We start from the raw sequence: 26,612 nt of genomic DNA on the forward strand, positions 1-26,612 counted from the left end.
GGCCAGGTTCTAAGTACCATACTGCCAAAAGATGCCAGACTCCTAAAGCTGCACTTGAAATAGTAATGCTTAGTGAAGCTGTTCACGGAGACCAAGAAGCAAAGCAGCAGAGGTTTTCAATATGGATAGAAAGAAAGTATAGTTTTGTACCTACCATAAATATAGATGTTCAAGTGTTCACACTGCTGCAGTGATTACACTTGGGTTATCCTGCCGTCAGGCGGTCCCGCAGTCAGCCAGAGTTCCAAATTCTTGGTCCGGTGTCGGCTGCTGTCGCTTCTTCCCTGATGTCAGTGCGCCAGGGGTATATAAGATGCATCCAATGTCATTTTCTTCAGTTTTTCTTGCCCCAGATGTCAGGTGCCCCAAAGTAGGTAGGCAATACATATTGCTAATAAAAAATATACATACAAAATAAAAACAATACCTTCAGTTACAAGCAAATACACCACAAAGGTTGTATAGGATAGAAAGGTATAGATTAGTCCAGCTAGTTCAGAGGGGATGGAGGGAGGGTAACCTGGACTGCAGCAGTGTGAACACTCGAACATCTACATTTATGGTAGGTACAAAACTGTACTATGTTCATTATGTTACACTGCTGCAGTCATTACACTTGGGTAGAATCCCAAAGCTAAGGTTGGGTGGCTGGTCTATAAAGAGTTAGGATTGGCTATGAGGCCCTGCAGAACTGCAGTGGCAAATCCTGCTCTGGATTTAGAGTAAAGAGGCAGGTGGTAATGTTTGGTAAAGGTGTGCACTGAACTCCAAGTTGCAGCCTCCAAAATTTCCTTGGTAGGTACGCCTCTGAGAAAGACTGTTGAAGTGGCTGTTGCCCTGGTGAAATGTGGCCTAATGTTATTTGGGACCAATTTCCCATGCTGTGTGTAGCAGTAACAAATACAGTGTCCTATCCATTTAGATATAGTCTGCTTTGAGATAGCCTTGCCCTGTGATCCTGCAGCATATGCTACAAACAGTTGCTCAGTTTTCCTGAAAGCTTTTGTTTTGTCCAAGTAGAAGCATAGCTGCCTGTGTATGTCCAAAGAATGCAGAAGTTCCTTCCCTTTATTCTGGGGGTTTGGATAAAAAGTTGGCAAATGGATGGTTTGGTTAAGAGCCACACTAGATATCACCTTTGGCATAAAGGTAGGGTTTGTTCTTAAAGAAACCCTGCCCTGATGAAAAATTATAAAAGGTTCCACTGCCATTAATGCCTGTAGCTCTGAGACTCTTCGTGCTGAAGTTACTACCAGGAGCAGAGCTGTTTTCCATGATAAAAATTTTAGATTGGCTGTATTGGCTGGCTCAAAAGGTGGTAGGGTCAGTTTTTCCAAAACGAAATTGAGGTTCCAAGTTGGTGTTGGTGCTCTCCAGGGCAGTCTTATGTTTTTAGCCCCTCTGAGGTACTACTTTAGCAAGGGATGAGAGAATAAAGGAGGATCTGTGTTGTAATGTGCTGAAATGGCAGAGGCGTGGATCTTAATTGATGAGAAAGATAGGCATCTGTCCAGCATCTCAGTTAAGTATTGTAAAACCTAAGGAATATTTGGAACAAGAGGGTCAAGGCTTTAACGCTGGTTCCAGGTGCAGAATCTCTTCCATTTTTCTGAGTAAGCTTTCCTGGTGCTAGGCCGCCTGGCCTCCAAAATGACATCCATAACAGCTTTAGAGAGAGGTGTTGCCTGTTTGACTAATGCATCTGCCATGCAGCCAAGTTTAGGGTTTTGAGCTGACCGTGCAGGATCTGATTGTTTTGTTAAGTCAGAAGGTGTGGAATTTGTGGCAAAATCCATGGTGGGCCTTGAGCCAAGTTCCTTAAGATAGGGTACCAGTGCTGGTGTGACCAGTCTGGAGCAATCAAGATCATCTGTGGTTTTTCTTGTCTGGCTTTTAGGAGTACCTTTGAAAGGAGAGGCAGTGGCGGGAAGGCATAAATGTTTAGGTTTTTCCAGCTGAACAAAAGAGCATCCACTTTCCATGCTTGTTTGTGATAAGTCCTTGTGCAGAATTTTTGTAGTTGGCAATTCAGTGGGGAGGCAAAAAGATCTATGTCTGGGCATCCCCATTTTTGCGTTACCATGCTGAAGATTTGTGGATTCAATTTCCATTCGTGAGGGTCCATGATATTTCTGCTTAGATCATCTGCCAGAGTATTTTTCTTTCCTGGCAGGAATTGTGCTTGGAGGTGAACTTGATACATTAGAGCTGTGTTCCACAAGGTCATGGCTTGCCTGCATAGGGGATAAGAATGAGTGCCCCCTTGCTTGTTTATGTACCACATTACTGTGGTGTTGTCTGTCTTTAGTAATAAATGTCCTGGATGCAGAAGGTCCTTAAAAGCTGTTAGGGCATTTTGAACAGCCAATATCTCTTTCTGATTGCAGTGAAGATGCATCTGGTCTGTGGTCCACTTGCCCTGAATGCATTTTCCTGCCATGTGTGCTCCCCAGGCGTAATCCGAAGCATCTGTTAGAGTTTGCCTGGCTGTGGGTTGGGTAAAAGGCTGACCCTTGTTTAGGTGACATGCCTGTGCCCACCATCGAAACTCCTGTTGTAGGCAGGGAATCATTGGTATTACTGCTTCTAAACTGTGAGAGTGTTGAGTCCAAACACTTTTTAGGTACCATTGTAATTTCCTCATATGCAGTCTGGCATATGGTATTAGTAGTATGCAGGATGCCATGAATCCCAGGGCCTGCAGAATTTTTCTTGCAGTGAGATGGGACTTTTTTGCCAGTAATTGAAAATATTGAGTTAGTTGAACTTGTTTGTCTGGCGTGAGGTAAGCCATCTGGGCCGTTGTATTTAAGCTGGCACCCAGGAATATAATCCGTTGCGTGGGCACTTGTTTTGACTTCTTTTCGTTTACTGTGTACCCTAGAGAAATTAGCAACCTTTTTACAAACGCCAGATGCAATGTCCTTTGTCTCTGCTTGAATGAGGCAATCGTCCAGGTATGGATATATTTGAATTCCTTTTTGTCTGCAAAATGCAATTACTGGTGCCAGGCACTTTGTGAAGACCCTGGGCGTAGTAGATAAGCCAAAGGGCAGTGCAGAGAATTGGTAGTGCATTGTACCAGCTTCGAATCTGAGGTATCTTCTGCAATTTTGTCTGATAGGGACATGCAGGTATGCCTCTGAGGTCCAGAGTAACAAGCCAAGCCTTCTTGCCCAGCATGGGTAGAAGCTGCTGTAATGTCAACATTTTGAATTTTGGAATATCCAGTTAAGTATTCAGAATTGAAAGGTCTAGTATGGGCCTCCAGGCCTTGTCCTTTCCGGGGACCAGGAAGAGTCTTGAGTAAAATCCTTGTCCTTGTTCCTGTTGTGGTACTTTTTGAATAGCTCTCATGTCCATGAGGGCTGAAATTTGTTTTTGTGCCTCTGCCCATTGATTTTGTGGCAGGTCTGGCATTCCTTTTAGCCTTGGTAAAGTATGAAAGTGGAACCTGTAACCTTGAGACACAATATTCAGAACCCATTTGTCTTGGGTGATTGTTTGCCAGTTTTGAGAAAAAAGTGCTAGTTTTCCCCCTAAGGGGGCTTCCAAAAGGGACATGCTTGGCGTACAAAGGGGAAAGTCATTGTGACTGCTTCCTGTAAGGCTGAGACTTGTCCTCACCTCCTTTTAGGGTTGAAGTGCCCCACTGTCGTCTGTTTGAGCCTTGGGGTTGAGATCTGCCTCTTGGGCATCTGTATCTGCCTCTCTGTGGCCTGTCTGACACTGGAAAGGACCAATTCTTTGTTGGCCAATTTCTGCTAAACCGAGGTGGCTGTACCTGTAAGAAATCCTTGATTGTTTGCATAGATTTAGCTTTATCCTCCATTTTCTTTAACACCTCTTCTGCCTTAACACCAAACAAGGTATCATGCTGTAAAGATGATCCAACAATTTTGCCTTAACATGATCAGATAAACTCTGTTCTTTTAACCAAGCACGTCTTTGAATCATAGAACCTGTAACTGCAATTCTACAAGAGGCCTCTAAAGACTCAAAACAAAGCTGACCATGTTCTCCAGTTTTTTTTCCCCCCCCCAGTCAGGGAGTTCCAAAATGAGTAAGATCCCATACCCTTTACAAATACACCTCAGAAGAAGGAGACCAATCAATCGTGAACCAGAGCGCCCCTTGGGACTTCCCTGGAGGGGTAATAGGGGCAAAATAGCTCCTGCATTTCATGCTCATTGAGGCAAGCAAGGAATAATACAAGAAGAAAAAATGCTTATGAGATTGTTGCTTCCACATGAAATACAATTATTAACTTTTCTGACATCGGACTGAGTAGGAGTAGGTTTATCAAAATACATAAAAAAAAAACAAACCGGAACAAGCCAACCGCACTTGTGAACGGCAAGAAGAAAGGAGAAGATGGCGGCGGCTGTCAGCTATTGTCAGCCTGGCACCTCTCGCCAGGAGCGCCAGGGAGCATGGCTGACGCGGGGACCCAGAGTTTGGCATTCTCTGGCCGATGACTGCCTGGCCGGCAGGGGAGAATCCCCACATTGCAGAGTATGTTTTCCCACCTGTTCAACTGCATGCAATAAATCCTGCATTTCTTTACAATCAGGAGCTTCTGAGCTTGAAAGCATTTTCTGTTTTAACTGAGCCATTAAATATTGTTGGTACTTAAGCATGTGAAACTGGCAATTTAAAGCTCTTACTGCTAAAGTTGCAGAAGTGTATACTTTCTTCCCCCATCTATCCAAAGCTCTGGAATCTCTGTCGGATGGTACTGGATTTTTTGCAATGGAAGCCTTAACCCCTTTTGGACCCTGGGAAATAGTTTCTGGATCAGCAGAAGGGTTTTTGTACAGAAACTTGTGAGAGTCAGGGACTCTATAATACCTGTCTGGCTTGGCTGGAGCAGGGGGCAAAGAATCAGGAGATAAGCTGGATTCAGAGAACACATCATCCACAATATCTAGCACAGGCGGAATAGCCAGGGGCCTGTGCTGAGGCAATAAAAGGAAATCCCTGAGCCTTTTCTTGGATTCTGAGTAATCCTGACTTTCCCAATGGAAATGCTCCCTCATGGTATGTAAAGTTTCCCCAAAAGAATAATCCTCAGGAGGAGAGGCTGAAGGGATAGATTCTTCAGCATCAGAGTCCTCATAGGGGGGTAGAGTATCCCTGGTCTGAAGAGGAATCAGAGGAAATGGAAACCTGATCAGAGGAATCATAGTCTGTATCCTGCCTAGGCCTTTTCTGAGGAGGGGGATGGGAACCCCTGATTAGAGTAATGAGGTCTTCGGCCATTTTAAGCATCTGTTTCTTAGGCATGGAGGACTGTCCAAGGAGAATGCTGCACTTGTTTCTTTGTCTTTAATGGTACCTTTGTCTTGGCTGTTGTTTTAATGGTAAGTTGTGAAGGTCTGAAAACACCCTCAGAAGTCGATGCCTACTAAGCAGCTCTGGACCCATCTGAGGGATTAGTTTCCGTAGGCCCAATACCTTGAGTTTCCAGAGGCCTAGTTGTCTCCACGTGGGAGTCGGAAGCGGCCTGTGGCTCTCAGGTAGTGCGTGTCAGGGGCTGCGAAAGCACCTCACTGAGAACAGGCGAACCAGCGACTGGCCTAGAAGAGGTTTTGTCGTCGGTTTTGGACCTTGGATGCCTGTCTTTATCCTTGTCTTTGCGTTTTTTCGGTATTGAGATCGTCGGTTGATCCGATGGCATAGTATAATTGGACCTTCGGCTAAAGTAGTGCAAAGCAAATTCAAAACGTCTTTTTATAGTGCGTTTGTTAAATCTAGCACAAAACCGACTAGTGACGTCATGATCAGGGCCTAGGCATGGAATACAGTAAGAATGGAAGTCCTTATGAGGTATTTGCTTCCCACAAGAAATACAATTATTAACTTTCTGACATCGGTCTGAGGCAAGAAAAAAGTTTCCCCAACGGGGCACTTAGCTTTATTGAAGACTTTGGATCTGAAATTAGACTTCAAAAATCTCAGGAGTCGGCCGACCGGCACTTGCGAACTGCTTCTGCTTCGGGCACCGCGCGGCAAGAAAGACTGAAGAAAATGGCATCGGATGCATCTTATATAGCCCTGGCGCACTGATGTCAGGGAAGAAGTGACAGCAACTGACGCTGGACCAAGACTTTGGAACTCTGGCTGACTGCAGGACCGCCTGATGGCAGGATAACCCAAGTGTAATGACTGCAGCAGTGTAACTCGATGAACATCTACAAGGCACACACTCCCAGGGTGCAGCAGGCTCTGACCACCGAATATTCAAACTACCGGTAACTCATAGGATAGTAAAAGATAAAACAGCTACTAGTTCAGCTGGAAAGCATTTATCTGGCAACTGCAAGCCTCCTCCATGAAAAAGAGGAGACAAACAGCTGTCTATCTTCTTAGTGTCACATGTACCAGCTTCAGGTAAAACCTGAGGTGACAGGGCACATCCACAGTGTGGAAGACACACTACAGGAAGATAAATGGGCTGGCTCACAGACAACACAGGAAATCTTTGGGAAGAAAATGTGGGTCTGTCCCAAAGGACACCCGATCTTTTTGAAAGACTAGACATGACCCCTTACATACAAGATTATAAAGCTCAGAGATCCTGTAAGAACAGTCTGCCACCAATAAAAGCATTCTACTATCCAGCTGGCTTAAAAATTGAATGGGGTAAAGCCTGTCAACCTGCTTGCTCAAATTTTGCTGAGGGAAGTGGTCCTTCAAAAGGAGGGCAGAGGTGTGATGCTACCTTAAGGGACTGTTTGACCAGTGGTGGTCAGCCACAATTTTCCTTCCTCAGTGTTTGACAAGCAGGAAAAGCTAATGCATGCATTTTGATTAATAACACCGATCAAACAAATCTTCAGAAAGGGCAGTATCACCTATAAATCGGACAGTATAGTATTGATTTAGTTTGGTTTACACTTGGAGGTGCAAGTCTGCCAACTAGAGTATTCCCTAGCAGCTTCATTACTCAGAGTCAAGCAAGATAATCCAGACAGACTAAAGTCTACATCCAAAACCAGATCCTGAGGTGTAGCATGTTACCCCAGCCATTTAAGATATCCTTAGCAAGGAAAAATTTCCTCAACTGACCAGAATGCCAAACTATACCATTCACTACCAGCAGCTAGCAACAAGAATGAGTCTTTCCTCACTATGCTTTCAGATAATGTACATAACGAGTGAGGTTGGTAGGAAGGTATACAAGAAATTCCCATGCCATGCAGCACATCACCTTTAAATGATTAAAGCAGGGGAAGGACTGAATTGCCCTGTGTGAGAGAACTTCCAGAGTGCCCCACTTTGCAAAGACCTGGACCACAGAGACTAAATCTACTTCTCCAGGAGAAGACTGGAGGAATGACTCCGGTCAGCCTGTTCTCATACACTGGAATGTGAAATCCTAACAGAATTATGTTCCTTCTGTACAAATCACTACACGATAAGTATCATCTCCCTTTGCTCGTATAGGTATCACACATCAGAGTGGTTGTCTACCTGAAAACAGGCTGCAGACACCATCTCTATGTCACCAGAAAGATTTCTTTGAATTTTGGGCTGGTTGATGTGGAGCCCCTTCTCTAGGACAAAACATATACATCTCTTACTATTAGACAGGTAAGGTGGTTCCCCACATGTCTACGAAGACTTAGCTGTCAGAAACTGCAATAGATTCAGTTGGAGAAAAGAAAGGTCGACCAGTCATTTGGTGAACTCCAGTGCCTGGCAACAGAGGTCTGACACCAGATGAAGGTATATGAACTTGCAGTGGCTCTGCAGCCACTGACAACTCACAGTTCACTGCAACACACACACACACACACACACACACACACACACACACACACACACACTATTATGAAGAATGCCATCAGGCTCATAAGGCATTAGCAGAAGCCAACCCTGGAACCTGTGTCCTCATACAAGTTACCAAAACCATGACCTCCTGACCCCTCTTCCCAAAGCAAAAATCAACAAGCATTGGAATATTCAGCTCTGTATCTATGAAATAGACTCTTAGTAACGGACTTGTAGAATGTGACAATTTATGATCACTCCAGGGAATGCAACAGAGAAAGCACCCACGGCAAGGACGCTTCTAAGGAGCGGAGCCACTTGATGGGATTACCGGAACCAGTTATCAAAGTAAGGCAACAGTTGGAGATCTTGAAAGTATCACGAACTACAGCATAAACCTTGGGATATGCTCTTCATACTGAAAAAAATGCCCAAATGGCAAGACTTTGTAGCAGAAGTTATGCTAACCCAGAGAGAAAGGGATACAAATTATGCACAACAAGGCATCTATTAAGAACAATGACACTATCTAGGCACCAGACATAGAAAAGATATGAATCCCTGAAGGTTCATCATCCAGGAATGGATGTATTGGATCTACAGGCTGAAGTCATTGAGATCCAAGACAGAACAGAATCATTTGTTACCTTAGGAACCAGAAATAAGTAGATGTAAATCTCTTTTCCCCTATTTGAACATGGGGCAGCCTCATCGGTACAAGAAGCAGTGCCCATAAGTATCCTTCAGAAAGACTTCTCTACCAATCTGGACTCTTTCTAGAACAGGACCCATGAGCTCAAAGACACACCTGACAGTGACTATGTCTCTGCTTTGTGATTTTTATTTTCAAGCGGAGCTGAAGTCTTAGAACCAACCCCTCATAAGCAGTTCCAGACTGCGGTTATTACAACTGCTGCAGAGCCTGTGGAGTCACCCTCTTGGGATATATAGCCAACAAAAGGAGGCAAAACCATCCAGCATCTAAATGACTTCCTCAGTCAGTGAGTTGGCTTCTTTCTTTTCTAAGCCAAAATAATCCTCATAGGGAAGAGGCATAGGCTAAGAGAGATCATAAAGCTCCTCTACAATGATGAGAAGCTTGGCCCATTCCCTCCTCCAGGGGTCATTCTCCAATTCCTATGACACTCGCATCACAATATTGCTGCTCTACCTTGAAAAAAGCTAATCTCAGCAATACCATCCTGTGCAGAAATGTCAAAAACTGCAGTCCTGGCCACAGCATCCTTATAGTCAATTAATGTAGGCAGTGTAGAAACTCACCCTAAAAATTATCAACAGGCTCTGAATGAGAGCTTCCTGGAACAAGACTCAGGGATGTCTTGAAGCTTCAACAATGTCTGAGCCACCATGGAGGACTGAAACCTGGAAAGGCAAGAAACAATTGAGTCCCAACTTCATTTCAGCAGGGATCATCATCTTTTACCACACCCCTTCCCAACCTTTGATCATTGGGTAGCATGATAGCAATATCCTGATGTCTGGTGATTTGCTGGACTAAAAACGTCACACAAGTCAGTTCAGTGATGCCTAGCAAAAGAATCCCTCCTTTTAGATGGATTAAATTCAGGGCAGAGCATGGATGCTTCCAGACTTCCAGCACTGACAACTACCTATAGGAGGAATGACCTAATGTTTCTCTACCTTCCTCCAGATGCACCACAAGGCATGTCTTTGTGGAGGGCAGAAGGCAATCCCATGTTAGACCTCAGCAACCTCAAAGGTCTCATTTACTGGACAAGCTAAGGGAAGGGAAAATTCATTCATTGTCCGTGTCCATATCCTAGTGACCTTCAGATCCTCATAAAAGCCTGAAAGGGAGTGCGGACTCCTGTATATTCACAGCCAACAGAGTGCATGCTACTGATGCTTTCCAGGTGTCAGGTGACATCACAGTGCACCACCAAAGGTATCAAGTAGGAGGTAAAGGCCTGTGCTGGGCTTGGCACTATCAAAATGTTGTATTTTCCAGACACAGAGTTTCATACCCATGACTCAAACCCCAACCAAGCATTTACTTTTAGGATGAAAGCTGTTGTGTGGAATGAGTGTCTTGTCCCCCTTCAGCTAAGACCTGTTGGCCCTGCTGGGTCTGGGGGATCCTTCTGTCTTAAGCACCCCAACCTTTGCTTCTCAGGAGCAGCTTTTCAATTTACCTGTTCAGTGCGGTCAGCATTTAGTTCTGGACAACTGATGGGGGCGGGGCTGGGCAGTTGCAGCAGCCTGGAAAACACTTTGATAAGATGGTTGTTGGGAGAGCTCCTTTTCTAACCCACTCATCCTAGATCATTAGGGAACTGGTATAGGTGGAGTCTTCACTTCTTGAAGAGTTTAGCACCTGCAGTACTGAACAGCCACTTTAGCTGTCACCTTATCTCCAGGGAAAGCAAGCTGTGATCTACCTTGCTGCTGTGTGCAATGCCTGCAGTTGTGCTGTGGATCTTATTCTTCATTTCATTACTAGGAGCTTCATTATGGCAGCAAATTAGCCCTAAAGCTTCTCTCCTCACTGTTGAGTTGCAGAGCTGAATCTCTGCCACTTAAGGCCATGTGTTCAACACTGTGCTTCTATCCAAAGCAAATGTAATGGGGTAAGGGTCTGGAGAAGTCATTTGATGTGGACACGGTCACTTAGCAGACTTGCACCTGTACACTGCATCTGCTTTTCCTTGCTGTTCTAGTTAATTTTACCCATCTCCCTATTCCTCCATTTAAGTGGTAGTAACTCATTATATCCCTTCATTATTTGGTTTCTTTTGTAACCACCTGTGAAGAAACCGAAAATACTATCATCTGTGTTAGCATGTCTGGTAGGAGATTTGTGCATATTCACAGATTAACTTGTACTGTATGCCAGCATGCCTGATTGTGAAAATGTAAAGTTTTAAAATGTTAAGTATTTTCCTGTTTAAGCAGAGTGTTTAAAGAATATGCCACTGCTTTGATACAGTTATAACTGCACATTTTTGAGAGGGACATTCTAAAGTACAAATTTTGGAGAATCATCTGAGCAGTAAGTGATGTCATTGGAATGTTACTTGTTGCTAAGAGAGGACTTAAATAGCTGATTGACAAAGAATATTTTTTTTTACAGCTGACTGTTATATTTTGAAATTAGACAATTGAGACTGCTGAAGATGATTGAGACTGAGAAGGTTTGCAGTCTGTCAAGTACTGAGCAGTCAGTTCATAGGTTCATAGGTTTATACTAGGCTATCTGCCCTAAGGCATTTATAAGCCTAGCCCAAATTTTTGTGGATATGAAAAAATACTGTGCCCATTAGTTTGTTGTGCCTCTGTCCAGCAGTGACACAGAGATGATTCTCCCATCCACAGGTCTAGATTTCTCTTGAACAGAGTCAGTGAGGTGCTCTGCCTCACATGGACCGGGATTTTATTCCACAGCATAGGGAGTCTCTGAGTGATAAATCTATCCCTCCAGCACGTCCTATTTATATCCGTGCTAAGGTTTAAGTCGCTTGCTCTAGTGGTTTTGGTGGATTTGGATTTTTTGAGGTGGAGCATGTCCATTAATTCCGGGTTGGACATGGCCTTGTATGTCAGGCACATGTCACCTCTGAGCAGACGGTATGAGACTGAACAGAGCTGGAGTTTCTTCAATCTGGCAGCATATGACAGCTTTAGGAGTCCCTTTATCCTCTTGGTGAGGAACTTTTGGGGTCTCTCCAATTGCTGCAGATGTCGGGTGAGATACATCCTATCATTGGTCTGATAAGTGAAGAATACAGGGAACAATGACCTCACTAGATCTGGATGTGAATCCTTCATGATCAGGTGGGCAATGTAGAAGGTCTTTAACCACTTTAGCTGTCAAAAGAAAGGCCACTGTCAACCTGGGTCCCCAGGTCCCTGATAACCTCTTCTGTGCTTAGTGGATTGCCACCTATATGGTAGCTTGGGGTTACCTTGTTTTTCCAAGGGTATGACTATACATTTTAACTTCAGGCCATGGCTCTGGCACCAGCTATCTGTTTCCGTGAGTCCCTTCTGAAGGATATCCTTTCCACTATGGCCCAGTTTGTGCAAACTTTGTCAGCCAAAGTCCTCCCATGTTGGCCTGTACTTCTGAGAAGTAGATGCCAAACAATAGGGGCCAAGGACCGAGCCCTGTGGGACACCACTTGGAGTCTGACACAGCACCAGCAACTCTAACCCTATGGGTTCTGTCCTAGTTTGCAACCCATCTTGTGACATATGGGTTTACATTTAAGCTGGTAAGTTTTTCTACAATACCAAGGTCAAGGTAGGCTGTATGGACTGCCTTTCCTCATCAATGGCCTTGGTGACTGTTTTGAAGAAGTCACCAAGTTCAAAAGGCATGATCTTCCCTTGACAAAGCCAAACTGGGTCGGGTCCAATGTCTGCAAGTCCCCTATATCTTTGTTTATGAGCTCCATTATGATCCTCTCCATAGCTTTGCAGACTAGACTTGTTTTACCAGGGTCCGGAGTGGGACCACAGTTGCCGCGCCACTCCTTGGGCACGATCCTGTGGTAAGGCTGAGATTAAACAGCTGCCTGGATTTAATTCCTCATTTAGCACACAGCCGGGGACACCATCCGGTCCCATTGATGCTGTGTTTTTAGCTTTAGAGAGAGCAGCTTTCACCTGCGCATTTGAGCTGTCCGGGAGGCTACACTGGGATAGTTATCTCTCCTTTAGGGGAGAGGGGTGAAGTTTGCACTGAACCTGTCTGCCAGTATGTTGGCAATGTCTGTGGGTTCAGTGATTTTTGTATCATTTTGGACTAATTCTGAGCATATCTGGGAGTTTCCACCCAGGTTCCTAACATAGCTGAAAAAGGCCTTATGATTGTCCTTTGAATCCATGGCAATTTTTCTCTCAAAATTTGCCTTAGTTGATTATGAGTGCTCGTATTTTTTTACTAATAATGATCAGGGTGACTTCCTTTTATGGATTTTGTTCTATCATGTAATAGCTTTCTCCTCTTATTGTAAAGTTTGTTAATGGCTGGGGTCCACCAGACTGGACGTTTGCCCTTTGTGGAAAGAGTCTTGGTTTTATTTGGGATTGCCTGATCCATGCAGTCCTGGAGGTGTTCATAGAAGGCATTTGTAAGGGCTTCACAGAGCTTGGGTTGTGGTTTCCTCTGGCTCAGGGGCCTTGAAGGATACCACACCAGTCTTGAGTAGTGTGAAGTTTGCTTTAGAGAAGTTCTTCACTATGGTCTTTTTGTTTGGGGTGGGGCAGTGAGATTAGTTTATGATCAGATCTCACCAATGAGGATATACTTCGTGTGGAGCATTTTGTCCCCATGTTTGTGACAATGAGATCTAGTATATTTTCTCCTCTCGTGGGAACAGTGACTAGCTGTTCCATGGCATTTGAATTTATGAACTCCAGGAACCGTTGGGCTAGAAAGTTAGGGCTTGAGTAATGTTCCCAGTCTATATTCGGTAGTTGAAGTCACCCAATATGATGGTGTTTGGAGACACATTTATACCCTCCAGTGTCTTCAGGAAGGCTGTGTGGGGTTCCTGAGTTTGAGAGGGTGGCCTGTAGCATGCTACAATTTGTAGAGCAGTTTTGCCATGGTTTCGAGCTTATATGCGTTGCCACCAACCTGGAGGTGTGGGTATCCTTTATGACTATGGATACACCCTCCTTTTGTGGTGTGGTCTTTTGGGGGGGAAGGCATGATCACGAGGTAAAACCTAATAGTGCCGGGTGCTCTCAGGAGCCTTGAACCAGGTTTCAGTTACAGCACAGACATCGATGTTCTCCATACTGAGAAGGGCCTCGAGTGCATTTTGAGATTTAGACTTCTGGCATTGAGCAGCATTACCCTCAGTTTCTTCCCATTTTGTTTTCTAGGGTGGTAGGTTTAGAATTTGAGCCTTGCCTAAAAAGGCACTATGGGGTGGCAAGAGCCTTAGCCAATATCCAGAATCCCAGGGTGACAGGTGCAAGCCGCCTTAAGACCTCGTGGCTTGTCAAGCATGTCATCCAGGGCAGACATAACTGGATGATCCCCTTTGAATGACACCAAACATTAAGCCAATTGTTAAAGCTGATCATCTTGTCTCTATATTGTGGCAACATTCTTAGTTAAGGAAGGATACTGCTCAAGGTTAGGGTCATACCTGCCTGGGCTACATAATCAGAGAGCTTCCCAGCATGGACAATGACTGTCATATTTGTGCTGTCTGACTTTGGAGTCACCTATGACAAGTATGTTTGGTGTTGTATTTGGCCTTATGGGCTGTGACTGCTTTGCACACTGCTTTTGTGGTTTATGTGTTGCTTGTGGGGTGTCTTGAGGTAGCACTTGTTTGGGTGTCTGCTTTGGAGGCCTCTGCTGTTTAGGTAAATATTTACTCAGAGCCTCCGAGTGTGTCTGTGTGTTTATGTGTTTGATTCAGTAGAGTGGTAGCATTATGTGAGGCTGGTTTTGTGGTGTGTGTAGTTGCCTTCTCGTCCTGTCTGGTCTTGCCAGTCCTGAGTTGAGAGAGCTCAGCCTCCAGTTTGGCTAAATAGCTGCATCTCTCGCAAGTATTTGTGTTATGTGGGAGGAGGAGAGGGTTGTCTGTGTACATGAGGCAGTTATAACATTGTCTCAAGATTCCCAGATTCACCAGCTGGACCGGAGAGGAGATTGACAACTGACCTTTGGACATGCTAGAATAATATTGGGAAATCCTTAATTGAAAACAAGGGCCAGTGGGGAGTGAGGGTGTAGTGCTTTTATATTTTGATGCTGACTTATATAATTGCTTTAGTGAGCTAGTGCCAGGTAACTTGAGTGCAATGTGTTACAAGTAACTATATGCTATATCGACAAACAGTAACTTTCTTTCAAGTGATACATCGATATAAGTACAGTATGCAATGCAGGTATCACTAGTGATCCACAGAAGCTGAGAAGTTGCGATTAGGTGGAATTAGCTTCCAGGAAAAAACAAGCAAACAAACAAGAAGCATATAAACAAAGCTAGATTCAGCAGGCCTGGATCTAGTCTATGCTAGAGCAAACAAGGTGTACCAATTTCAGTAAGATACAGTTCAAATATTCAGGCACTATAAACCTTTAACCAGAAATTCCCAGCTCAGAAGGGCAGAGTCCAGCCTCTTCTCCCACAAGAGTGCAGACCACAAACCTTCTTAATGTAAAATAACTGGCCTGAAGCCCAAGTGCCTAAACCAGAACTAATACACTTGGACACTGGGCTCTCAATCAGCAGTTCCCAACTTAGAAGGATGAAAGCTACCTGTCCTGCCACCACAGTGCTTGCCACAAACCTTCCTAATGTAAAACAACTGGTCTGAAGCCCAAGTGCTTAATCCAAAAGACTTGAATGATAGCTACACTTTAATCAAGTTACAACCAAGCAGTAATAAATACCATTGAATACTTTAGAGAATGTCTGGATTAGTGCTCAAGTTACACAAACAAAGCTAGATCCAGCAGGCCCGAATCCAGTCTATGCCACAGCAAACAAGGCGCACCAACTTCAGTAAGAAACAGTTCAGATATGCATGCACTATAAGCCTTTAACCAGAAATTCCCAGCTCAGAAGGGCAGAGTCCAGCCTCTCCTCCCACAAGAGTGCAGACCACGAACCCTCTTAATGTAAAATAACTGGCTTGAAAGCCCAAGTGCTTAAACCAGAATGAATACACTTTTAGAATAACAGACACTGAGCCCTCAATCAGCAGTTCTCAACCTAGAAGGATGTAAGCTACCTGTTCTGCCACAACAGTGCAGACCACAAACCCTCTCAGTGCAAAACAACTAACTGGTCCGAAGCCCAAGTGTTTAAACCAAAAGGCTTAGAATGAGTTACACCAAGCAGTAATAAATACAATTGAGTATTTTAAGATGATGCAAAAGTAAAAAGAAGTAGGTAGAAACACAAGTACAGTAAAAGCAGATGAAATTTTTTTTTTTCTGAACAAGTGCTGAGATCAAAGAAACAGATTTGAGTGCTGAAACTAGAAAACTGGCTAGTTATAAGAAAAAAAACAAGCTAGAAGGCTTCCCTCAAACACAGAAGGGCTTGGGGGCTCAGAAGCCTACAAATAGTCTGTACCACTTAACAAGAAAGGCAGGAAATAAGCTTAATTCCCCCCCCCCCCAGATGCTCTCTTTGTACACAGTAGGAGTGCCTGAAATCAGAATATGATCTCACTGCACTCAGTTGAGTGAGCAAATGAGATGGGCCCAGAGGCAGGCTGAGGGGCGGGCAGTTTCAATGCCACTAAGATTAACACCAAAACAAAAACAGAGTGGGTGGGTGGGAAAACTGAAGAGCAGAATAACTTCAGTTAAAAATTCCTTCAACACTCCTTCATACACAGTTTAAATCAAATTAAATACTGTATTTTTTTTAAAAAAGTGCAGATAAAGGTACTTAAATTCTCTTATACGTCCAGTTGAATATAACCAAGTTCTAGCTGGCCAAGCTGAGGTTTTAAAGCAGGAATTATTTCACATGCACCAGTTTAAATATGCAAGGACAGGAAATCAAAGAATGTGGCTACCCCCACACCTGTAATTCCTAGCAAATAACAAAATTCAGCCAACACTAGCTTCAGTTCAAGTTACTGAAGAGCAGAATAACTTCAGTTAAAAATTCCTTCAACACTCCTTCATATACAGTTTAAATCAAATTAAATACTGTATTTTTTTTTTAAAAAAGTGCAGATAAAGGTACTTAAATTCTCTTATTGTCCAGTTGAATATAACCAAGTTCTAGCTGGCCAAGCTGAGGTTTTAAAGCAGGAATTATTTCGCATGCACCAGTTTAAATATGCAAGGACAGGAAATCAAAGAATGTGGCTACCCCCACACCTGTAATTACTAGCAAATAACAAAAATTCAGCCAACACTAGCTTCAGTTCAAGTTACTGAAGAGCAGAATAACTTCATTAAAAATTCCTTCAACACTCCTTCATACACAGTTTAAATCAAATTAAATACTGTATTTTTTTAAAAAAAGTGCAGATAAAGGTACTTAAATTCTCTTATACGTCCAATTGAATATAACCAAGTTCTAGCTGGCCAAGCTGAGGTTTTAAAGCAGGAATTATTTCACATGCACCAGTTTAAATATGCAAGGACAGGAAATCAAAGAATGTGGCTACCCCACACCTGTAATTACTAGCAAATAACAAAATTCAGCCAACACTAGCTTCAGTTCAAGTTACTGGAGAGCAGAATAACTTCAGTTAAAAATTCCTTCAACACTCCTTCATACACAGTTTAAATCAAATTAAATACTGTATTTTTTTTAAAAAGTGCAGATAAAGGTACTTAAATTCTCTTATACGTCCAGTTGAATATAACCAAGTTCTAGCTGGCCAAGCTGAGGTTTTAAAGCAGGAATTATTTCACATGCACCAGTTTAAATATGCAAGGACAGGAAATCAAAGAATGTGGCTACCCCACACCTGTAATTACTAGCAAATAACAAAATTCAGCCAACACTAGCTTCAGTTCAAGTTACTGAAGAGCAGAATAACTTCAGTTAAAAATTCCTTCAACACTCCTTCATACACAGTTTAAATCAAATTAAATACTGTATTTTTTTTTAAAAAGTGCAGATAAAGGTACTTAAATTCTCTTATTCGTCCAGTTGAATATAACCAAGTTCTAGCTGGCCAAGCTGAGGTTTTAAAGCAGGAATTATTTCACATGCACCAGTTTAAATATGCAAGGACAGGAAATCAAAGAATGTGGCTACCTCCACACCTGTAATTACTAGCAAATAACAAAATTCAGCCAACACTAGCTTCAGTTCAAGTTACTGAAGAGCAGAATAACTTCAGTTAAAAATTCCTTCAACACTCCTTCATACACAGTTTAAATCAAGTTAAATACTGTATTTTTTTTTGAAAAAAAGTGCAGATAAAGGTACTTAAATTCTCTTATACGTCCAGTTGAATATAACCAAGTTCTAGCTGGCCAAGCTGAGGTTTTAAAGCAGGAATTATTTCACATGCACCAGTTTAAATATGCAAGGACAGGAAATCAAAGAATGTGGCTACCCCCACACCTGTAATTACTAGCAAATAACAAAATTCAGCCAACACTAGCGTCAGTTCAAGTTACTGAAGAGCAGAATAACTTTAGTTAAAAATTCCTTCAACACTCCTTCATACACAGTTTAAATCAAATTAAATACTGTATTTTTTAAAAAAGTGCAGATAAAGGTACTTAAATTCTCTTATACGTCCAGTTGAATATAACCAAGTTCTAGCTGGCCAAGCTGAGGTTTTAAAGCAGGAATTATTTCACATGCACCAGTTTAAATATGCAAGGACAGGAAATCAAAGAATGTGGCTACCCCCACACCTGTAATTACTAGCAAATAACAAAATTCAGCCAACACTAGCTTCAGTTCAAGTTACTGAAGAGCAGAATAACTTCAGTTAAAAATTCCTTCAACACCTTCATACACAGTTTAAATCAAATTAAATACTATATTTTTTTAAAAAAAAAGTGCAGATAAAGGTATAATTTTATATGTCCAGTTGAATATAACCAAGTTCTAGCTGGCCAAGCTGAGGTTTTAAAGCAGGAATTATTTCACATGCACCAAGATCACCAAGAAAAGAGAACTTACCAAGAAAGCTAAGCTTACCTTTACCTTGATATTATATCTTAAGAGAAGATCAGGGACAGCATTCCTTTAGTTAGATCAGGAAAGTTTAGTTATTAAGATAGAGTTTTTCTTGAATAATGGATTCCTATCCTGTAGTTTAATTTATATTTCTTGTGACAGATTTCTAATGTTTATTGAGAGTTACTGATTTTCAATTTTTTAATCATTTTTTTTTTTTTACTTATTAAATGTTTTTAATTATTTTACATTGTGGTTGGAAACCAGTTTTTTTCTAGCGAGATTGAGAGTGCTTCTACCTGTTTGATACTCCCCAGGTCACCCGGAGGCCTGGCTGTTCTGGTCATAGCTATCATTTATGCTGATAATTCATTTTCATAATTGGACACCCCTTCTGAGGGGCATGAAGACCTATTGATTGGTGGCAGCATTTCTGTATTTATTTTGGGAAAGAGACACAGCTGGAAATCTGTGTCAGGCTTTCTCAGAAGTGTTTGGATGTGTGTGATTTAAATTTACTTTGAGTGTGTATATCAGGCATCTTAAACTGGGATGCTTTGCTCTGACGTGTGTAATAAGAAAAATACATTTGGGTGGACAGAGATATATAGTCCAGTCCCAGAAAAATAGTGTGTGTTCCTTTTGTGCTCTTAGGGGAAAAGTATGAAATATTACTTTTGTTTAAGTGACAGTCTCATATTGGATTCAGTAGTGAGGACTGAAGCTCCTTATTTACTGACCCAGGATAGGAAGTGACCTCACATTAATTGGTGGCAGTCCAGTGGGATATACCCGGACATCACATTAACTGATGCTAGCAGTGTGGGATTTTTAACTGAATTCCAGTAGCCTGTGGGTAGTTGTCATTAAGGTGTGCACTCTTGACAACCACAAGGTAAACATTCAGAATTTCAATCCACCACAGTTTTATTTATTTTTTTAGTCAGATAGTCAGGGATAACAGGCAAGGATATCAGCAGAAGATTTTAGCAAACTGACAAAAATCCAGTTGGCTAAGGAGTATGAAGCCAGAGGATTGGTGCATGCCAACCTGACAGAGGAAGCAATGATTTCAGCCTTGGTTGCAGCCACAGCTAAGACTAGCTGGTGCTGGTGATGTGCAGTCTGCCGAGACATTTTCATCGGAAGGCCAGAGAATTCATCTTGAGTTAGACAGACTGTGCCTGAAGGTCAAACGTCAAACATCTGGAGGCTGAAGAAAGAGAGAAACAGTACAGATATGCCCTGGACGCTGACGAGAAGCAGCGCCAACATGAACTGGAGGTCAGATGTTTAGAAGCAGAGGAAGACAAGAAACAGCATGAGGAGAATGACAGACAGCAGGGGCAAGAAGTTGAGCTTCTTACCTTACGAGAGGGTGATGGAGGTAATGGGGAAGGGAATAACTGGACCCCAGAAGCTAAAAAGGTCGGTAAACTTTTTTCTCAGTTCAGGGATGGGCATGACTAATAGTTTTATTCATATTTTTGAGAGGCTATGTAGACAACATGATGTTGACCGTGAGCTCTGGGTTCAGCTCCTGACTCCCTTACTCCATGGTAAAGCTGTTCAGGCTGTAGCAGAGTTAAATGATGTAGATTGCTTGAATTATGAAAAAGTGAAAGGTTGCTTGCTTGACTGTTTCAAACTTACACTTAAGCTTATAGAAAAATTTTGTGAACACAGACGCAAGGCACATGAAAGTGTACGTTATTATACTGTTGACTTAAGTACTTAACTTTCATAGATGGGCGAGTGGGTGTCAGGTCACCACTTCTGAGGGACTGGCAGACTTTTTGGTGAGGGAGCAAGCCCTCAGTACTTCCCTGATGACATGAGAGTCTGGCTAGCAGACTGAGTGCAACTCTGCAGAGGAGTTGGAGAGAAAAGGGGATCTTTACTTGGCAAGCAGAGCACCACTGCATAGGAGAGGCATAACCAGTGCTGTACATGGGCACAAGGGAGCCCATGGAGGGCAGTCTAAACCACTTCAGAGTACACCATTAATGGGAGAAACTAATAATCCAATGCATGGTTAGTAATTAGATGTTTCAAGCATAACCAGTGGGGACACAACAGTCAAATGCCCATCAAGGCAAGGTGAGAAACAAAAGGTGAAGGAGCCAGCAAGTGGCAATGACAAACTGCCAGTAGAAAGTTGTTTAGAAACAACTGGAATGCCAAATTATCACTAAAATTTATATCCAATCTTAGCAGATGGTAAACCGATAACTGCTAAGAGGGGTACGACTTCTGAGATAACCATTGTGAGGCCTGAAGTGGTTAGAGAAGAGCAGTACTTGTTTGAGCAGTCGACTCCAGTCAGTGTGTTGGGAGGGACCCCATTCCAAATACCTTTGGCTACGGTTCATCTTGACTGGGAGGGTGGAGAAGAAGCAAGCAAGTAGGTGTGTTCGAGGATATTCCTGCAGATGTCCTGATAAGGAATGACTCTGACAATGCAGTACCTTGTGTACATAGAGTGACATGCAGTCAGGCTTGGAGAAAGGCATGCAGGGACCCAAAAAGAGCTCATACCTGAAGCTGGGGATGGCATGGTGGCTGTTTCAGAGCAGGTGCTATCTGACAGCAGTAAGTCTGAATGTGAACCACAGCTGCTGGTGGGTACAGGTACTGATGTTTCCTTGGACATGGTGATTGCGAGGATGGAGATGAATTGTGGTACTCAGACAGCTGTTGAAAGTGACGAGGCTTCCTGCAGAAGGGGAGCTGGGGAAGGTCACAAAGGTAGAGTTCAGACAGGCACAACTTATGGATTCTAGGTTACAAAGCCTGAGGAAGATGGCTAAGGAGGCACCTGAGGCTCAAGGAAAAGGGGAGTCTGTATACTGGAACAAAGTTTTTTTGTATAAAGAATGGACTCCTAGAGGTAGGCTAGGAGGTGAAGTGATAAGGCAGTTGGCAATGCCTAGAGCTTACAGTCTGCCAGTCTTAGTCACAGTGCAGGACATTGTTTTCTCAGGAAATATGGAAAAAAGATGCACTAAGAGACGTATTACGCAAAAGTTCTACTGGCCTGGGACTGCAAGGGATGTGGTAGGATACTGTAGGACTTGTGAACAGTGCCAAAAAGTTGGTAAAGCAGGGAGCAAGACTAAGGCTTCGTTAATGCCTTTGCCTGTTATCAAAGAGCCATTTCAGAGAGTGGCCTTAGATAATGTGGGATCCCCGAGTACTCCAGTTCTACAGGAAAGAAATGCATCTTGGTAGTAGTAGAAGACTATGCCACCAGATATCCTGAGACTGTGGCCACGTTATCTATTGAGGCAGACAAGGTGGCAAGTGCTTTGATAAAAATCTTCAGCAGAGTAGGTTTTCCACTGGAAATACTGACTGACCAAGATGCCAACTTCAAGTCAACCCTGCTGACTTGTCTGTGGAAGCATTGTGGGGTGAAACATCTAAAGACCACCCCCTTCCATCCACAGACGAATGGTCTTGTGGAGAGGTTAAACTCTACATTGAAGACTATGCTACAGGCATTTGTAATCAGTTCAAAAGGGAATGGGACAAGTATTTGCCCAATCTGTTATTTGTGTATAGGGAAGTACCACAGGAATCTACAGGTTGTACAGGCATAGGTTAAGGGGGCCTTTAGATTTAATTCAAGACAAGTGGAAAGGTGAGATTGAAACTCACAGAGTCTGTTGTGACTTACGTTCTCAACTTTTGGACAGGACTTAAGAAGTTTATGGGTTTAGCTCAAGAGAACCTAGCTTTGGCTCAACAACAAATGAATCTGTGGTATGACAGGAATGCTCGAACTCGAGATTATGCAGAAGGATACAAGGTGATGGTACTTGTTCCTGTTAGACAAAGTTAAAAGCAGCTTGGGAGGGACCCTTTGAGGTGGTGAGAAAATCAATGATGTGAACTACATGGTAAATTTGGTAGGTAGGAGACAAGGGCACAAAATGTACCATGTGAATATGATGAAACCTTATCACGACAGGGAGGCCTAGTACTGAACATTCATAGTGGATGGCAGGAAGCGTCTGAAAGGGATATGGTAAATGATCTTTTTGCTGCGGTTAAGAGTGAAACCTCTATGGAAGAGATAGCCATTTCACCGCAGTTAACTCCTAATAAAGTCTGGTAGATAAAAACGGTATTGCAGGAATTTGAGGATATGTTCACAGGGAAACCTGGGTGTACTGACTTGGTGCAGCACCATGTGGACACAGGGCTCTAAAAAACCTATTAAACAGGTTCCTTGTAGAGTACCTGAGAGAGTAAAGCAGACTCTGAAAGAGTTAATAAGGGAAATGCTAGAACTGGGGGTAATTCAAGAGTCTAACAGTCCCTGGGCTTCCCCAGCAGTGCTAGTGCCAAAGAAGGATGGTAGCGTGAGATTCTGTGTTGACTACCAGAAATTAAACCGTTGCACAGAATCAGATGCATATCCCATGCCGACAGACGAAGCCCTAGAACAGCTGGGTGGGGCTAGGTATTTGACTACTATTGATTTGAATAAGGGGTACTGGCAGGTACCGCTGACTTTTGCTGCTAGAGAAAGGTCAGCCTTTGTAACCTCTTACAGATTTCACAAATTTACTAAGATGCCTCCTGGAATGAAAAAAGCCCCAGCAACTATCCGGAGGCTGTAGACTGTATCCTGGTAAGAGCCGGGGAATATGCTCTGGCATACTTGGATGACATCGCTATTTACAGCCACTCCTAGCAGGAATATCTTCAACATATGAGGGAGGTCCTGGACAGATTAAGTAGGGCAGGATTAACCATTAAACCCAGTAAGTGTCAAGTGGGTATGGTAGAGGTCACTTACTTAGGATACAGAGTGGAAAATGGTAAAATTAAGCCAGAACCTGTCAAGGTGGAAGCTATCCAAGCGTGGTCAGTTCCTGTTACTAAGAAACAAGCAAGAGCATTTCTATGGACAGCGGGGTACTATAGGAAATTTGTAACCAATTACAGTACCCTAGCTGCACCCTTTACTGACCTAACTAGGAAGAATAAATCTGACAAGGTAGTGGAGACCAAAGACTGTGAACAAGCATTCCAAAAACTGAGAGACTTATAGGAGGACCCCCTGTGTTAGCCAGCCCAGATTACAATAAAGAATTTATTGTACAAGTAGATGCTTCAAATTATGGAGTAGGGGCTATGCTCAGCCAAGTTTCTGAAGGAGAACACCACCCAGTGGTATATCTGAGCTGCAGACTCCAACCTAGAGAAGAGTGTTATGCAGCTGTGTAGAAAGTGTTTGGCCATAGTGTAGGCATTGCAAAAGCTGCAGCCCTATCTTTATGGGAGAAAATTCACCATACACACAGATCATAATCCTCTAACGTGGCTTAAGAGGGTCAGTAAGCAGAGTACCAAGTTACTGAGGTGGAGTCTAGAATTGCAAGATTATATGACCATACAACATCGCAGTGGGGTTAATAATGCCAATGCGGATGGATTGTCCAGGAGAGGAATGGGTTAATATTCCCAGGGAGACCCATTTTTCTCAAGCACCGGTTTTCAAGTGTCACTTGAAAAGCAGTGCTTGAGTCATAAGTGGGGAGAAATCTGAAGAAACTGAAAATACTGTCATCTGTATTCACATGTCTGTTAGGAGATTTGTGCATATTTTCAGATTAAAACAAATCCAAGGCCAAAGGTCACAAGCAGCAACTGTTTTATATGGTACAACTTAAAACCAAAACAAAAAAAAGAGATACATATTAAGTGCTATCATCCTTTATAGGAACTTCACCAGAATATAAAAACAGTTAAGATACAAAACTTTTATACACACATCCATGAGCAATGACAATTCCTTTGGTGTTTCAAGAGGGAGCTTCTCCACCCATGCTTAGGCAAAGTAGTATCACAATGTCATCTAGTGTTCGGAAGATTTAAGTGGACTTCATCCTGACAGTGTGTAATCTTGCAAGACAGCTAAAAAAATGTTAAACTTTTTGTATTGAGCAGACTATGTTTTATATATATATTAGTTTCTGTAAAGAAAATAAAAATCAAATCACATTAAAATGAAGTTAAAATCCTATACATAAAAATCACTCCAAAAAACCTAGTACCTAAAAATAACTCAACATTCAATACATGCAATAAGATGGTAAAAAATATATTGGAAAAATTATTAAAACCAATTATAATGGGCAACGGCATTCAATTAAAGAGTATATAAAGTATATATCATGTATCACATGGGGTAATTGGCTAGGCTGAAAATGGCCCACAAGGGCAGTTAGCCTTGTACTAATCTATGAACCTATGTTTTAGGGGGTTGGGAGGGTGGCTTAATGGCTAAGGTGTTTGCCTTACAAACACCTTAGTACTAAACTATGAACCTATGAATCATTTCCTTGAAGGGGCTTGAATAGGAGGAAAAATGTGTATTAATTATAAAGTTCACATAAATAGTTTTATTGTATAAAAAAAGGGTAAGGTGTAAACCCGTACCAAAGGGGCCAGAGGTATTATTGTATCATTTGCCCCTACCTCTGTTTCATTACCTAGTCAATGCTTTAAATTTCAGCGGGGCACAGTGAAACACTCATCAAAAGTCCAGGCCAACCAAGGGCATTCAAAGTCAATTACCAATATAATTCCCTTAGTTCTAATAACTGTACTCATGGACCTCCTCTCATTCCCTCTTTTAATCCTTCTACAACTACAAACTTACATGTGTGACTTTCTTTGTCCAAAACATGTCTTGCCAAGGCATTGTTGGGGTTCCTTTTGTTGATGTTATATACTGGTGTTCGTAAATTATTTCCTTCAACCTATGCAAAACATGGGTACTATTGGCATAATGCCGCCTAGCACACCCTCCTAGAATTACAGCCAAAATTTGTCCTAACTTTGAATTCATTGCCTTTGATAAGAAATCTTTTACATATTAGAATGAATTTACATTGTTTATAGAACCCACATTTCTTCATATGGCATACCTGGTGCATGTTTTCTTTAGATGTGTGTTCCAAAATTCCTTCAGGTTCTTATCTCTTCTAAATGTAAAACCGGTTTGTGTCCTAACTTCTCTCTCAAAGTGGGATTTTCACAAATAATCACCAAGTTTTTTTCAATAACCCGCTTAAGTGTTCTGTGTTCAATGTTAAAGGTAGTTATAAAATTCATGGAGTAAGGAGGTCTGATCAAATCCCAGTTACTTCCTCCTCCACTTCAGCTCCTATATTTTGTATTATAAAATCCGTTGACCCTCCTAAGATGGGTTTATACCATACGGTATTTCTTTTTCTCATAACCTCCAACTTAAGTTCCTCTAGCAGTCCATTGGGGTAATCTCTCTTACTGAACATACCCAGTAAAAGTTTCCATTCATTGTGGAAGTCCTCATCCATGGTGACCATTCAAACAGCTCTAACCAAATGCCCTTTCACTACAGATTTCTTCTGATGGAAGGGGTGGTAACTGTCAAAATGGAGAAAGGAGTTTGAATAAGTGGGTTTTCTAAAAATTGTAGCTATAAATTACTGGTTATTCCTGTCCTTACTGAGGAGGGCATCCAGGTAAGATATTTTCTCACTATTGAATTCATACGTAAATTTCAAAAAGTTATTAGTGCTGTTGATGTATGTTAAAAAATGCCTCAATCCCTTTTACCCCACCCCTCCATAAAATAAAAATGTCATCCAGGTAACGTATATAAATCTTAAGTCTATCATTGTACTCTGGATGATCTAAAATGTATTGGTACTCTCACTGGGCCATCACTATGTTAGCAAATGATCCACTGCAATGGGAATATATAGCTATCCCAGTTTTCTGAAGATAAAAATCACTGTTGAAAACCAAAAAATTGTTTGTTCAACACCAGCTCTAACAGATTCTCATATAGTTTGATGTTATCCTGTGGGACCCCTTTTCTGTGTAAATAACCAACCACCATACTAATTCCTTCATCTTGGGGAATGACATTTTATAAATGCCTTATGTCAACTGTTAGAAATACGTCATCATCCTCAAAATGTGTTCCCTCTAATGGTGGCTAAAAAGGACCAAGAGTCTTTGCAAATGTGTTTTTCGGTGTGTAGGTGCGCTTTTAGTTTTTTGTCAATAAATTTTGCACTGGGGTATGTGATGGAATTACGTCCATCAACTATAGGGTGCATTGGGAGGTCTGATACACACTTGTGCATCTTTGGGATACCAAAGAACATGGGGATTGTGGGGAGGGCATGTGTAAATAGTTGAAAAGAT

At 42.3% G+C, this 26,612-nt stretch overlaps 1 protein-coding gene across 1 annotated transcript in view; it reads right to left on the minus strand.

Moving 5' to 3' along the window:
- DEPDC4 (DEP domain containing 4) overlaps window positions 1–26,612 on the minus strand; it is a 362,627-nt gene that overhangs the window by 124,744 nt on the left and 211,271 nt on the right. The window lies entirely within an intron of this gene.

This window comes from Protopterus annectens, chromosome 11.part0 (genome assembly GCF_019279795.1).
Source record: "Protopterus annectens isolate FY-2018-M chromosome 11.part0, PAN1.0, whole genome shotgun sequence".
Classification (NCBI taxonomy): domain Eukaryota; kingdom Metazoa; phylum Chordata; order Ceratodontiformes; family Protopteridae; genus Protopterus; species Protopterus annectens.